Source organism: Canis lupus, chromosome X, assembly GCF_003254725.2.
Source record: "Canis lupus dingo isolate Sandy chromosome X, ASM325472v2, whole genome shotgun sequence".
Lineage (NCBI taxonomy): Eukaryota > Metazoa > Chordata > Mammalia > Carnivora > Canidae > Canis > Canis lupus.
Genome location: NC_064281.1, coordinates 73645435 through 73660392, shown reverse-complemented (window position 1 = coordinate 73660392; position 14958 = coordinate 73645435).

The window sequence follows — 14958 nt, the reverse complement described above, 5'->3', positions numbered from 1 at the left end:
GGCTCCTTCCACAGTTTGGCTATTGTGGACATTGCTGCTAGAAACATCGGGGTGCAGGAGCCCAGGCGTTTCATTGCATCTGTATCTTCGGGGTAAATCCCCAACAGTGCAATTGCTGGGTTGAAGGGCAGGTCTATTTTTAACTCTTTGAGGAACCCCCACACAGTTTTCCAGAGTGGCTGCACCATTTCACATTCCCACCAACAGTGCAAGAGGGTTCCCTTTTCTCCGCATCCTCTCCAACATTTGTGGTTTCCTGCCTTGTTAATTTTCCTCATTCTCACTGGTGTGAGGTGGTATCTCATTGTGGTTTGGATTTGTATTTCCCTGATGGCAAGTGATGCAGAGCATTTTCTCATGTGCATGTTGGCCATGTCTATGTCTTCCTCTGTGAGATTTCTGTTCATGTCTTTTGCTCATTTCATTATTGGATTGTTTGTTTCCTTGCTGTTGAGTTTCATAAGTTCTTTATAGATCTTGGATACTAGTCCTTTATCTGATATGTCATTTGCAAATATCTTCTCCCAACCTGTAGGTTGTCTTTTAGTTTTGTTGACTGTATCCTTTGCTGGGCAAAAGCTTCTTATCTTGATGAAGTCCCAATAGTTCATTTTTGCTTTTGTTTCTTTTGCCTTTGTGGATGTATCTTGCAGGAAGTTACTGTGGCCGAGTTCAAAAAGGGTGTTGCCTGTGTTCTCCTCTAGGATTTTGATGGAATCTTGTCTCACATTTAGATCTTTCATCCATTTTGAGTTTCTCTTTGGGTATGGTGAAAGAGAGTGGTCTAGTTTCATTCTTCTGCATGTGGATGTCCAATTTTCCCATAACCATTTATTGAAGAGACTGTCTTTCTTCCAGTGGATAATCTTTCCTCCTTTATTGAATATTAGTTGGCCATAAAGTTGAGGGTCCACTTCTGGGTTCTCTATTCTGTTCCATTGATCTATGTGTCTGTTTTTGTGCCAGTACCACACTGTCTTGATGACCACAGCTTTGTAGTACAACCTGAAATCTGGCTTTGTGATACCCCCAGCTGTGGTTTTCTTTTTTAAAATTCCCCTAGCTATTTGGGGTCTTTTCTTATTCCACACAAATCTTAAGATGATTTGTTCCAACTCTCTGAAGAAAGTCCATGGTATTTTGATAGGGATTGCATTAAACGTGTAAATTGGATAACACGGACATTTTCACAATATTAATTCTGCCAATACATGAGCATATTTTTCCATCTCTTTGTGTCTTCCTCAATTTCTTTCAGAAGTGTTCTCTAGTTTTTAGGGTAAGATCCTTTACCTCTTTGGTTAGGTTTACTCCTAGGTATCTTATGCTTTTGGGTGTAATTGTAAATGGGGTTGACTCCTTAATTTCTCTTTCTTCAGTCTCATTGATAGTGTATAGAAATTCCACTTACTTCTGGGCCTTAATTTTGTATCCTGCCATGCTGCCAAATTGTTGTATGAGTTCTAGCAATCTTGGGGTGGAGGCTTTTGGGTTTTCTATGTAGAGTATCATGTCACTGGCGAAGAGGGAGAGTTTGACTTCTTCTTTGCCAATTTGAATGCCTTTAATGTCTTTTTGCTGTCTGATTGCTGAGGCTAGGACTTCCAGTACTATGTTGAATAGCAGTGGTGAGAGTGGACATCCCTGTCTTGTTCCTGATCTTAGGGGAAAGGCTCCCAGTGCTTCCCCATTGAGAATGATACTTGCTGTGGGCTTTTCGTAGATGGCTTTTAAGATGTTGAGGAAAGTTCCCTCTATCCCTACACTCTGAAGAGTTTTGATCAGGATTGGATGCTGTATTTTGTCAAATGCTTTCTCTGCATCTAATGAGAGGATCATAGGTTTCTTGTCTTTTCTCTTGCTGATATGATGAATCGCATTGATTGTTTTACAAGTGTTGAACCAGCCTTGTGTCCCGGGAATAAGTCCTACTTGGTCATGGTGAATAATTTTCTTAATGTATTGTTGGATCCTATTGTCTAGTATCTTGTTGAGAAATTTTGCATCCATGTTCATCAGGGATATTGGTCTGTAATTCTCCTTTTTGGTGAGGTCTTTGTCTGGTTTTGGAATTAAGGTGATGCTGGCCTCATAGAACGAATTTGGAAGTACCCCATCTCTTTTTATCTTTCCAAACAGCTTTAGTAGAATAGGTATGGTTTCTTCTTTAAGTGTTTGATAGAATTCCCCTGGGAAGCCATCTGGCCCTGTACTCTTGTGTCTTGGGAGGTTTTTGATGACTGCTTCAATTTCCTCCCTGGTTATTGGCTTGTGGAGGTTTTCTATTTCTTCCTGATCCAGAGTTGGTAGTTTGTGGCTTTCCAGGAATGCGTCCATTTCTTATAGATTGCCTAATTTATTGGCATATAGCTGCTCATAATATGTTTTTTTTTTTTTAAATTTATTTATGATAGGCACACAGTGAGAGAGAGAGAGGCAGAGACACAGGCAGAGGGAGAAGCAGGCTCCATGCACCGGGAGCCCGATGTGGGATTCGATCCCGGGTCTCCAGGATCGCGCCCTGGGCCAAAGGCAGGCGCCAAACCGCTGCGCCACCCAGGGATCCCCTCATAATATGTTTTTAAAATCGTTTGTATTTCTTTGGTGTTGGAGTGATCTCTCCTTTCTCATTCATGATTTTATTAATTTGAGTCTTCTGTCTCTTCTTTTTAATAAGGCTTGGCTAATGGTTTATCTATCTTATTAATTCTTTCAAAGAACCAACTCCTGGTTTTGTTGATCTGTTCCACCATTCTTCTGGTCTCGATTTTGTTGAGTTCTGCTCGAATGTTTATTGACTCTCTTCTTCTGCTGGGTGTAGGATCTATTTGCTGTTTTTTCTCTAGCCCCTTTAGGTGTAAGGTTCACTTTTGTATTTGAGTTCTTTCCAGTTTTTGGATGGATGCTTGTATTGTGATGTATTTGCCCCTCAGGACTGCTTTTGCTGCATCCCAAAGATTTTGAATGGTTGTATCTTCATTCTCATTAGTTTCTATGAAACTTTTTAATTCTTCCTTAATTTCCTGGTTGACTCTTTCATCTTTTAGCGGGATGGTCCTTAACCTCCACGTGTTTGAAGTCCTTCCATACTTCTTGTTGTGATTTAGTTCTAATTTCAAGGCATTATGGTCTGAAAATATGCAGGGGACGATCCCAATCTTTTGGTATCGGTTCAGACCCGATTTGTGCCCCAGTATGTGGTCTATTCTGGAGAAAGTTCCATGTGCACTTGAGAAGAATGTGTATTCAGTTGTGTTTGGATGTAAAGTTCTTTAGATATCTGTGAAATCCATCTGGTCCAGTGTATCATTTAAAGCTCTTGTTTCTTTGGAGATGTTGTGTTTTGAAGACCTGTCGAGTATAGAAAGCACTAGATTGAATTCACCAAGTATAAGTGTATTATTATCTAATTATGTCTTAATTTTGGTTATTAATTGATTGATATATTTGGCAGCTCCCACATTCGGGGCATATATATTTAGGATTGTTAACACCTCTTGTTGCATAGATCCTTTAAGTATTATATAGTTTCCCTCTTCATCTCTCACTACAGTCTTTGGGGTAAATTTTAGTTTATCTGATATAAGGATGGCTACCCCTGCTTTCTTTTGAGGACCATTTGAATTGTAAATGGTTCTCCAACCTTTAATTTTCAGGCTGTAGGTGTCCCTCTGTCTAAAATGATTCTCTTGTAGAAAACAAATAGATGAGTCCTGCTTTTTTATCCAGTCTGAAACCCTGCGCCTTTTGATGGGGTCATTAATCCCTTTCACGTTCAGAGTTACTATTGAAAGATATGAGTTTAGTGTCATCATGATATCTATTCAGTCCTTGTTTTTGTGGATTGTTCCAATGGAATTCTTCTTAAAGGGGAATTTTAAGAGTCCCCCTAAAATTTCTTGCAGAGCTGGTTTGGAGGTCACATATTCTTTCATCTCCTGCCTGTCTTGGAAGCTCTTTATCTCTCCTTCCATTCTGAATGAGCGCCTTGCTGGATAAAGTATTCTTGGTTGCATGTTTTTCTCATTTAGGACCCTGAATATATCCTGCCAGTCCTTCCTGGCCTGCCAGGTCTCTGTGGAGAGGTCTGCTGTTAATCTAATACTTCTCCCCATAAAAGTTAGAGATTTTTTGTCTCTTGCTGCTTTAAGAATCTTCTCTTTGTCTTTGAAATTTCCAAGCTTCACTATTAAATGTCGAGGTGTTGAACGGTTTTTATTGATTTTGGGGGGGGCGGGAATCTCTCTACCTCCAGGATCTGAATGCCTGTTTCCCTTCCCAGATTAGGAAATTTTTCAGCTATGATTTGTTCAAATACATATTCTGGACCTCTGTCCCTTTCGGCGCCCTCGGGAACCCCATTTAAACGGAGGTTTTTCTTCCTCAGGCTGTCGTTTATTTCCCTTAATCTATCCTCATTGTCTTTCAATTGTTTGTCTCTTTTTTCCTCAGTTTCCCTCTTTGCCATCAACTTGTCTTCTATGTCACTCACTCGTTTTTTTACCTCATTCGCCCTCGTCATTAGGATTTCTAGTTTGGATTGCATCTCATTCAATTGATTTTTAGTTTCTGCTTGATTAGATCCTAATTCTGCAGTCATGAAGTCTCTTGAGTCCTTTATGCTTTTTTCTAGAGCCACCAGTAGCTTTATAATCGTGCTTCTGAATTGGCTTTCTGACATTGAATTGTAATCCAAATTTTGTAACTCTGTGGGAGAGAGGACTGTTTCTGCTTCCTTCTTTTGAGGTGAGGTTTTCCTTCTAGTCATTTTGCTCAGTGCAGAGTGGCCAAAATCAAGTTGTATTGGGAAAAGGAGAAAAAGAGAGGAGAGAAAGAAGGAAAGAAAAGAGAAAAAGAAAAAAGAATAAAGGAAAAAAAGAGAGAGGAAAAAGAGAAATAAAAAGAAAGAAAGGAAACAAAAAGGGTGGGGGAAGCAAACAGAAATCAAAAAGAAAAAAAAAGAAAAAAAAAACACAGCGGGGAGTATCTTCTGATTCTGTATACTTTAAGTGCCTTGGCTTCCCCTGGAACTTGTCCGTCTAGCTGGTCTTCTGGGGGATGGGCTTGTTGTGCTGATTTTCAGGTGTTAGCACTTGGGGGAGCTGCTCTGCCCCCTGCCTGGTGCAGGGCTCAGTGGGGGTTGTTTACCCCGTGAGGCCCCAGGAGGAACAACCCCAGTGGCGGCAGCAGCTCTGGAGCCCTGGATTCAGCCCCTGCAGGAACTCCGTAGCTCTCCGCCTGCAGGGCCTGGAGGCTCCGGGGCGGGGCCGCTGATCTGCTCAGCTGGGGCAGGAGCGTCCTTGCTGTCCTGGGCCCTCCTGGCCTCTGCTTGTCCCGGGGGGAGGCCGGATCCTGGGCTGTGTCCCCAGCGCCCTGTGCTCCCGGACCAGTGCTGTTGGATTCATGCTCCCGGCAGGGCAGCCCCCTCCGCGTGGAGCCTCCGCCCAGCCCTTCTGAGCTGCTCCCGGAGCCGCTCAGCCCCCTCCGCGTGTGCGCACTGCAGCCCTTTAGGGAGCTCCGGGCACTCTCCTTGGGCGCGCAGGTGTCTGTTAGTGTCCCAGGGCCCCTCAGGGCATCCCCGCCCTCCTGGGTCCTGCTCTAACTCCCTGCGAGCCCCTTTCCACCCGGGGGAGATTGGTGCCGCTCCTGCTTCTCCTGGACGGGGCTCTCCTGTCCTGGGGACACTCACCCCGGCCTTAGCCCAGCTCCTCACGGGGCCCCTCCCCCATGGATGCCTTTTGTTTATTTCTTTTTTCCCGTCTTCCTACCTTGAGAGAAGCGTGAACTCTTCTCACTGTAGTATTCCAGCTGTTCTCTCTTTAAATCTCAGTCCGAATTCGTAGATTTTCAGGATGATTTGAAGGTTATCTAGGTAATTTGGTGGGGACAGGTGACTTGGGGACCCTACTCTTCCGCCATCTTGCCCCTCCTCCCCATCAGGTTACTTTCTATGGCACAGTTTTCTTTATGCCTAAAAGATGGATGAAGAAAGGTACCTGCCTCTAAGACTTGTAAACATTCCATGAGAAAATATGTACAGCATGCTTAAAATGGTATCCAGCCTTTAGTAAAAGTTATATAAATGTTTGTTATTATTCTATTGTTTACTACCAAAAAGAATGTGGGTCCATATTGCCAGAGCATGGGGTTAGTCAGGGACACTCTATGCCAAACCAAAACATTCACCAAAATCTAATGTTTTCCTTGGGTACTGAAGATATACCCTGGTTCCAATTAATGTCATAAGAAGAGAAAGAGATATTCATGTCTGCCAACCAGCTAGTCTTAATCTAGCTGGTGCATGGTACTTCTGGTTGAACTATTCTTATATCTAGATGTGATCCCAGTGATACACACACACAAAAAAAAAAAAAAAACAAAAAACAAAAAACAAAACCAAAACCAACAACATATTTTTTGAAGAGAGTCAGAAGCAAGTGCCTTTTCTAGATTTGACCCCCAGATATAGTCTGGTCCTAGAGGAGAAACCACAATTAGGACATTGTTGGGCTGGCACAGAAATATAATTTCTTGCTTGGTGATCACTTTGATAAGGCACACTTCACTCCACTAAAAGAATGATCATAGGTACATAGGATTGTGTGTATGTGTAGGAAGAAAAGATATAGGATAAAGAGAAAGAGAAGGAGATTTGTTTTCTAGTCAAGAAACAAATGCTGAGCAGTCTTCTCTATTTAAGTCCTTTTCCATTTAAGTTTTTCAAAACCAAAGAATTCAGATGAGCAGGCATGACAGAACTCTGACTCCTATATAATTACCTAAAGGTAATTTTACTGTTTTGAACATTTTAAATGAAGAATTTCAAACTTCAAGACAAAAAGCTATTTTCTACTCAGCAGTGAACCCTCTTGCTTTAGTTGAACTTTAAAAGGCTCTGAGCTGCTAGTCTACAAAATATATATATATATATAAGAAAATGAAAGAATTGTTCCAGTCTTGCCTGCCATTATAATAACAAAACAAATTAGCTGTCTATTTCTTTTTCAGTTCTCTACGAAGATTGCCTTTTCATACATATCTTTACTTGGATATATGTCATGAATTATGAATTTGCTAAACCCTATTATACACTGCAGTTCTTTTTTTGTATATTTTTATTGTAGTTTGATTTGCCAACATATAGTATAACACCCAGTGCTCATCCGGTCAAGAGCCCCCCTCAGTGCCCATCACCCAGTCACCCCATCCCCCCGCCCACCTCCCCTTCCACTAGCCCTGGTTCATTTCCCAGAGTTAGGAGTCTTTCATGGTTTGTCACCCTCTCTGATAGTTCCTACTCATTTTCTCTCCTTTACCCTTTAATCCCTTTCACTATTTTACACTGCAGTTCTTTTATGAAGGACTGATTGGGAAAATCTCAAAATACAATTATGGTTTGGTTAATTTTACTAAACTAATATACAGATTTAGTATTCTGTAAGGAATATAGACTAAGTATCTAAGGACGAAATATACATATCAGGATATTAGCCCTCCACAAGGAAATATTGGTATTAAGTGTTATTTGCTACACTCCAAATTTGAGCTTCTGTGACTCTTCTTCACATAGAGTTATGCAACCTATATATAGGGAAATGTTTCTCAGGTTATAGCTATATCACAAATCATTTAAATTTATTATTATTATATTGCATCAAAAACTGATTCGAGTCCAGTAATTGACAGATTGTTTTCAACATGATGATACAACAATCTGTGTTGCTTTTTAAATTATTTTGTGTGTATATTCAGTGCTTTTTAAATGTAAGCTCTATACCAACCTGGAGCTTGAACCCAGTACCCCAAGATCAATGGTCATATGTTCCACCTACTGAGCCAGCTAAGGTGCCCCATTGTTTATATACACAGAGTTTTTTATTTGAGATTTCTGACTGTATTAAGAAGCATTACTTTATTCATTGTGAGGATAAAGTCATATGTATAAAAGCATAATGTAAACTGATCCACATTATACAAGAGTGAGATAGTATTATTACCATTTGGCACTCTTCCAAGGGGATGTAGTGGCATGTAAGTAAGCCTACTTCTGCCTTGGCTTAAGATCTATTCCTATATCACTGTCTGCCATAATATCCGTGAAAAGAGTAAACATCCCCAGAAAGCTGATTTACAAAGCTTTCCAAGTGTCATAGTATCATGGGAGTTTGAATGAGCTGTTAAATGGAGGTCTTTTAACCTTGTTCATTAGTCTTTTCAATGCTATAAATGACCTTTTATTCTCTTCCAAATTATTCAACCATTCTGTATGGTTATTATATTCTCTCTCTTTCTCTCTCTCTGTAAAATAGGAATACATGCACTAGTTCAATTACAGTTTCATGGTGGTGGAAAGATGGGTTAATACTGACAAAACACTTTGCAGTTTAAAAGGTCCATTCCGACATTAATGAGCATTATTAGAGGATTCCATTACAGCTTAAAGAAGTGATGACTCAACTGACATTACATTTCAGATCCCAGACAGTCAATTTTAAGCCCACAGTTTTTGAATCTTTGGACATCCATTTTTCCGTTCATATGCTTTTTCAGAATGTTTCCTCACTATACTTAGGGTAAAAGGTACTATTCAATTATGAGGGCTTTTAAAAAAGCCCATGTTCTGATTTTCCCATTAACAGTATATAATCAAACTTTAGAGAAAATTCGAAACATAGATACAGGGGTTTTGGGTATTCAGACATTGTATCTAACAAATCGGATGAATGTTTTCTTCACAAATGTGATAACACTAAAAAGCTGCCTGTAAAGTGAATACCTGTACATCAAATCCTATATATCTAGTGACTGTCATTGTAAAATTACACATTTGCTTCTGTGCTCTCCAAAATGGTCTTAATACATAATTAAGTGATGTTTGATGATGTAACAGTACTTGAAAATGATACATATAAAGGAATATGTTCCTTTTATGAGACACAATATTTATTTATTACAAACAATGCTCACATATTATTTATGGTTATAGAGTAAAATGCAAGTTCAATAGCTTTGAGATTATAATATTAATTTTGTAACTAAAATCAGGAAGGTAGAGAGGGAAAGTGGAAGGGCATACAAAAGTGTGAATTTACTCATATTTATTTATTTTTTAAAAAGATTTTATTTATTTATTCATTAGAGACAGAGAAAGAGAGAGAGAGAGAGAGAGAGAGAGAGGCAGAGACACAAGCAGAGGGCAAAGCAAGCTCCATGCAGGGAGCCTGATGTGGGACTCGATCCCAGGTCTCCAGGATCATACCCTGGGATAAAGGCAGTGCTAAACCGCTGAGCCACCTGGGCTGCCCTACTCATCTTTAATACTAGATGTCTTCTACAGTAAATTTGTCTCCCCAAATCTTGGCACATTGTTTCACCCTTGATGATATTAAACTATATTCATTTATACCAGCTTTAGAATTAAAAGATCTTAAAATATCCAACAGAGGATAGATGCATATTTAGAAGAATGTATGTTAATACTTAAACTTACTTGCAAAATGCAGAGTAGACAGGGTTGCTTTTGTTTGACATAGTAGCTTAAAGACCCAAAAATGGCTGCACCATTTCACATTCCCACCAACAGTGCAAGAGGGTTCCCTTTTCTCCGCATCCTCTCCAACATTTGTGGTTTCCTGCCTTGTTAATTTTCCCCATTCTCACTGGTGTGAGGTGGGATCTCATTGTGGTTTTGATTTGTATTTCCCTGATGGCAAGTGATGCAGAGCATTTTCTCATGTGCTTGTTGGCCATGTCTATGTCTTCCTCTGTGGGATTTCTGTTCATGTCTTTTGCCCATTTCATGATTAGATTGTTTGTTTCTTTGCTGTTGAGTTTCATAAATTCTTTATAGATCTTGGAAACTAGCCCATCGAAAGATGAATGGATAAAGAAGATGTGGTTTATGTATACAATGGAATATTACTCAGCCATTAGAAATGACAAATACCCACCGTTTGCTTCGACATGGATGGAACTGGAGGGTATTTTGCTGAGTGAAATAAGTCAATCAGAGAAGGACAAACATTATATGCTCTCATTCATTTGGGGAATATAAAGAATAGTGAAAGGGAATAGAGGGGAAGGGAGAAGAAATGGGTAGGAAATATCAGAAAGGGAGACAGAACATGGAAGACTCCTAACTCTGGGAAACGAACTAGGGGTGGTGGAAGGGGAAGAGGGTGGGGGGTGGGGGTGACTGGGTCATGGGCACTGAGAGGGGCACTTGACGGGATGAGCACTGGGTGCTATTCTGTATGTTGGAAAATTTAACACCAATAAAAAAATAAATTTATTATTAAAAATAAAAAAAGACCCAAAAGTGAAGAAAACTTTAAACAAAATAGACTCACAAGACTAGACTAAGAAACACTTTAGACCTATTGGAGTCTCCCTTCCTCCCATAATCTTCAGCAGGAATATATGCATCTCCCATTTCCCAACACCAATACTAGATTCTTGGTTTTGGAAAATGATCTGAAATAGGAAGAAAGACAAATAGAAAAAGCATCTAAACAGTTACAATTCCAAGTGAAGTAACAAAGACATAAATAAGAGCTTGTTTAATAAAAAGGTAAATGGACTGGGAAAATCTCTCAAAAGTCATCAACTGTTTAACAAGTTGGATCAGTATCCATATCTTTGGTCAACTCTAGTACAATGAAAAAAAAAAACAATAAACTAATCAGAGAAACTTAATGGTTTTAGTACAACCAAGTATAACATTTTTCTCATCTCTGCACTATGACACCATGATAAACATTTGCACATACCAAAAAAAATAAAATATAAGGAAGATTCAGCACTGCCCAGAGTTAAGCATATTGTTAAAAGAAATTGGGCATTGCCAAGTTAAGGCTCAGAACACTTAAATACTCCCTACAAGACTGATCGCAAGATAAGGTTAAATATGTCATCTACTGAAAGTAACTTATATGTGAAGCAATGAGTTAGACTTCAAAGTCCTGCCCTATCGCATCTATTTGAATCATACGCTAACCTTATACCATTCAAAGATATGTATTTTACTGCTGTTAAATAACTTGAAAATAGAATCTTTTTCTTCATTTCAAGGTTGTTGTTTTATCTCTTTCTTGTCTCTCTTTCATCCCCATCCTAACAACAAAATCAAGTAGCTTCAAGAGCAGAGACCCTTAATATGGGAATAATTAACACAACTAAAGTACAAATGTTCTTAATATAATTTTGTTGCATGTGCAAAGTATCAGACATGGCTCTACTTGCAATGAGACAAAAAGAGCAAATGCATTGACAGTCTAATACTTGGCTTAGTCCAGAGTTCTGGTAACTTTTCAAAATTTTAGGTTAAAATAACATCACAGATGGGTGAAATATAGGAAGGAGCAAGTTGTTGTAGTAAATATTCCTAAACTGCAGAAAAGGTGAAATTAGTCACACATCACATTTTTCCAAGTTCACAGTATATAAAATGTCTGTGCTTTTTGTATTCTATATTTGTTGAATTTATTTTCAGGTGTGTTTCCATAGTTTTATCCTCAAGAAGAGCCAGCTTCCCACTCATCAATCTGCTTTGGTCAATAGTAATGTAGGATTAGAATTTGTGCCAAAATATTCTACATAAATACTTGGTCCATGTTAAAATAGTGTTTATCAGGGATCTAATTTTTGTAACACTTCCTTTCCAGTTCTGGTTCTGAGGCCTGGGTAAAACTAAAGAATATTTGAAGGAAGGCCTAGAGAAAGTGGAGCACTTAATTCTTCTGAATCAGTGATATTTCAGCTTGTTTGCAATGCATAAACCTAAGTCTCATCTCCAGAAATTCTCATTCAGTTGGAGAAAGTCTGTGAGAATAACAGACACAGTTGCAGGTCTTTATCACATAGTGATAAACACTGGTCTAGGGATCCCATGAGAATATGATGAAACTGGTTACCTTCTCACCATTTAAAACAATATATTGCATACAATTTCAGTCTCCTGGATCCTACAGTTCTATCCAAGCCCAGCAGTTTAAGATCTAGATTTATATCAAAGTAGAATGCATACTTAATTTATAAGTATTCTAGTTTCCTTCAGAAAATGTTCAGATTTAGGGGCATCTGTGTGGCTCAGTGGTTCAGCATCTACCTGTGGCTCAGGGCATGATCCTGGAGTCCTGGGATTGAGACCCACATTGGGCTCCCTGCAGGGATCCTGCTTCTCCTTCTGCCTATGTCTCTGCCTTACTCTGTGTGTCTCTCATAAATAAATAAATAAATAAATAAATAAATAAATAAATAAATTCTTTAAAAATAAGAAAAAATGTTCAGATTTATAATTTAACATAATTATCCTCAGCTTTGATATTTTATTGACATAGAATTGATTGTATAAAATGTTTCTGTACTTCTCCTGAAATAAAGATGTCTTCACCTCCATACTTGCCTGAGTCCATCAAAATATTCATTCTTTGAACTTCCCATTCCTGCTTGGGAGTCTTGGAGTCAGTCTTTCCCTCCACTGTCAATGTTGGCCTACAGTAAATATCTTCATGACAGTGCCATCTCTCTCTCTCTCTTTTTTTTAAATTTATTTTTTATTGGTGTTCAATTTACTAACATACAGAATAACCCCCAGTGCCCGTCACCCATTCACTCCCACCCCCCGCCCTCCTCCCCTTCTACCACCCCTAGTTCGTTTCCCAGAGTTAGCAGTCTTTACGTTCTGTCTCCCTTTCTGATATTTCCCACACATTTCTTCTCTCTTCCCTTATATTCCCTTTCACTATTATTTATATTCCCCAAATGAATGAGAACATATAATGTTTGTCCTTTAAACAAACAAAATACATATATACATATATTACATATATATTTCACACACATATATATTACATATGTTACATATATGTGATATATATATATATATATCCATTCATTTATGAGAGAGAGAGAAAGAGTATGTACAAGCAGGGAGAGTGGCAGAGGGAGGAGGAAGAAGGAAGAAGCAGGCTCCCACAGAGCAGGGAGCCCTATAGGAGGCTCCATCCCAGGACCCTGGAATCATGATGTGAGCTGAAGGCAGATGTTTAATCAAGTGAGCCACCCAGGTACCCCTCTTCTTTATATTCTGCTCTTTCTTTCCCTTGCAACCTGGATGCCTAAGATAAAAATAGTTTCTCAATGAATACTTTAATTTGGCTTAGCTTATTATTTTATTAATCATAAAGATAGTACATGTATATCGTAGAAAATGTAGAAAATATAGAAAATGATAAAATAGTAGTCAACTGCAGTCTCATATATTTTCTCTTGGAGCTATTGTTTAGAAATGTATTTTTAAAATAAATCTTCCCCTATCATAACTTCAATATCATTTCCAAGAGATAGCCATTATCAACAATCCAGTACATTTGTAGAATTTATATAATACTACTAGTATGTATGCGTTTATATATATATATTTTAGTATATTTATTTATATTATATAGTATTTATATATATTTTATATAATAAATTTCATATATATTATATACATAGTGTTACAAAATAGATACACAGAATTATATATATTTATATTATTAAAATATATTATATATTTACATATTATATATGATATTTATTATATATTTCATATACTGTATATACCAAAGTATTTTAGATATTATATATGATATATATTTTATTTATATATATTACAAGTATATATAAATAAAATTTGTGTATTTATGTAAAGTTATGTATATTTATATAAATATATAAATAAATGTATGCATTTATATATTATATAAAATATATAATATTTTATAGTTTATTTTCATATTCTTTTACACAAATAAACATATGTATACATTTACACGTCTTATCATTTTTAAAAAATGAGACTGTATTATTTTGTGTTGCATAAATTGAATAAAAATAAAATTTCACGAAAATAAAAATGAACATTTTCTCAATGTTAGTTTGTATAAATATACCTCACTCATTTTAAATTAATAGTATTCAATAAATACATTTGAATTTATGAATGAACTACTCAATTAGTAATTTGTGTAACATCCTGTATTATTTTAGAAATGAGTAAGAATGTAAGTAAATGAATATTACTATTCTTATAGGATAATAGAATTTCAGAATTATTTTTTATTCTGGCTTAGTATATAAAATTCTGTTAGAAACTAGTCAAATTATGAGTGGCTTCCAGAGATCAGGGAATAAACATGACACTATTTTGTCAGGCCACTAGATTGGCTCAAATTTTTATGTCACTTCACAAATAGGGACAGTGGTCATATTTTAATGGGAACAATGAATGAATTTTCTGAGAGAAGAATAATGGTGAGAAATCTCAAGGGCAGCAGTATTTACTTTGAGAAGTACCCAGAAATAGTTCTGAGAAGCCCTTCAAGTGCATCTACGATCCACCTTTACTTTGCCTAAAATTAACTAGGATTTCTTTTCTTTTTCCTTTATCTTTAGTAATGTATATGAAGCAAAACAATTCCAGTTCCAGAAAAGTAATAGCCTTTGGTGATAACATATCAAACTTGGGTTCAAATGAAAGGTTAAAAGAAAACAGACAAGATTACATTCTAACAATTTTTCCATAGACTTAGGATGAGAATTTGGACCAATAAATTTGTTTTCAGCAGAAAAGAGGAAGCCCCCAAGAACCTCTAATAGAGAGTTAAAAATTATGGAAAAGATGATGAAAGTCATTTGGAGCTACTCTGTCCAGAGATTAAGTGTTTTCTGTCTTTAGGAATCACATCTAAAATTAGAAATCTAGGAGTAAACAAAGAAAAGCTCAACTACTTCATATGAAGTATAATAAAGTTTGGAATAAATTCCTAGGACAACAGTCAAGCATGAATAGAAGTAGGCCAATTTCATGAGGAAAATGAAAATCAAAGAAATAGAGGAAAGAAGCAACCCTGAATTAAGTCAAAAAACTTCTATATGCAGGAATAAAAGGCCAGATAGTCTGCAAATATTTCATAT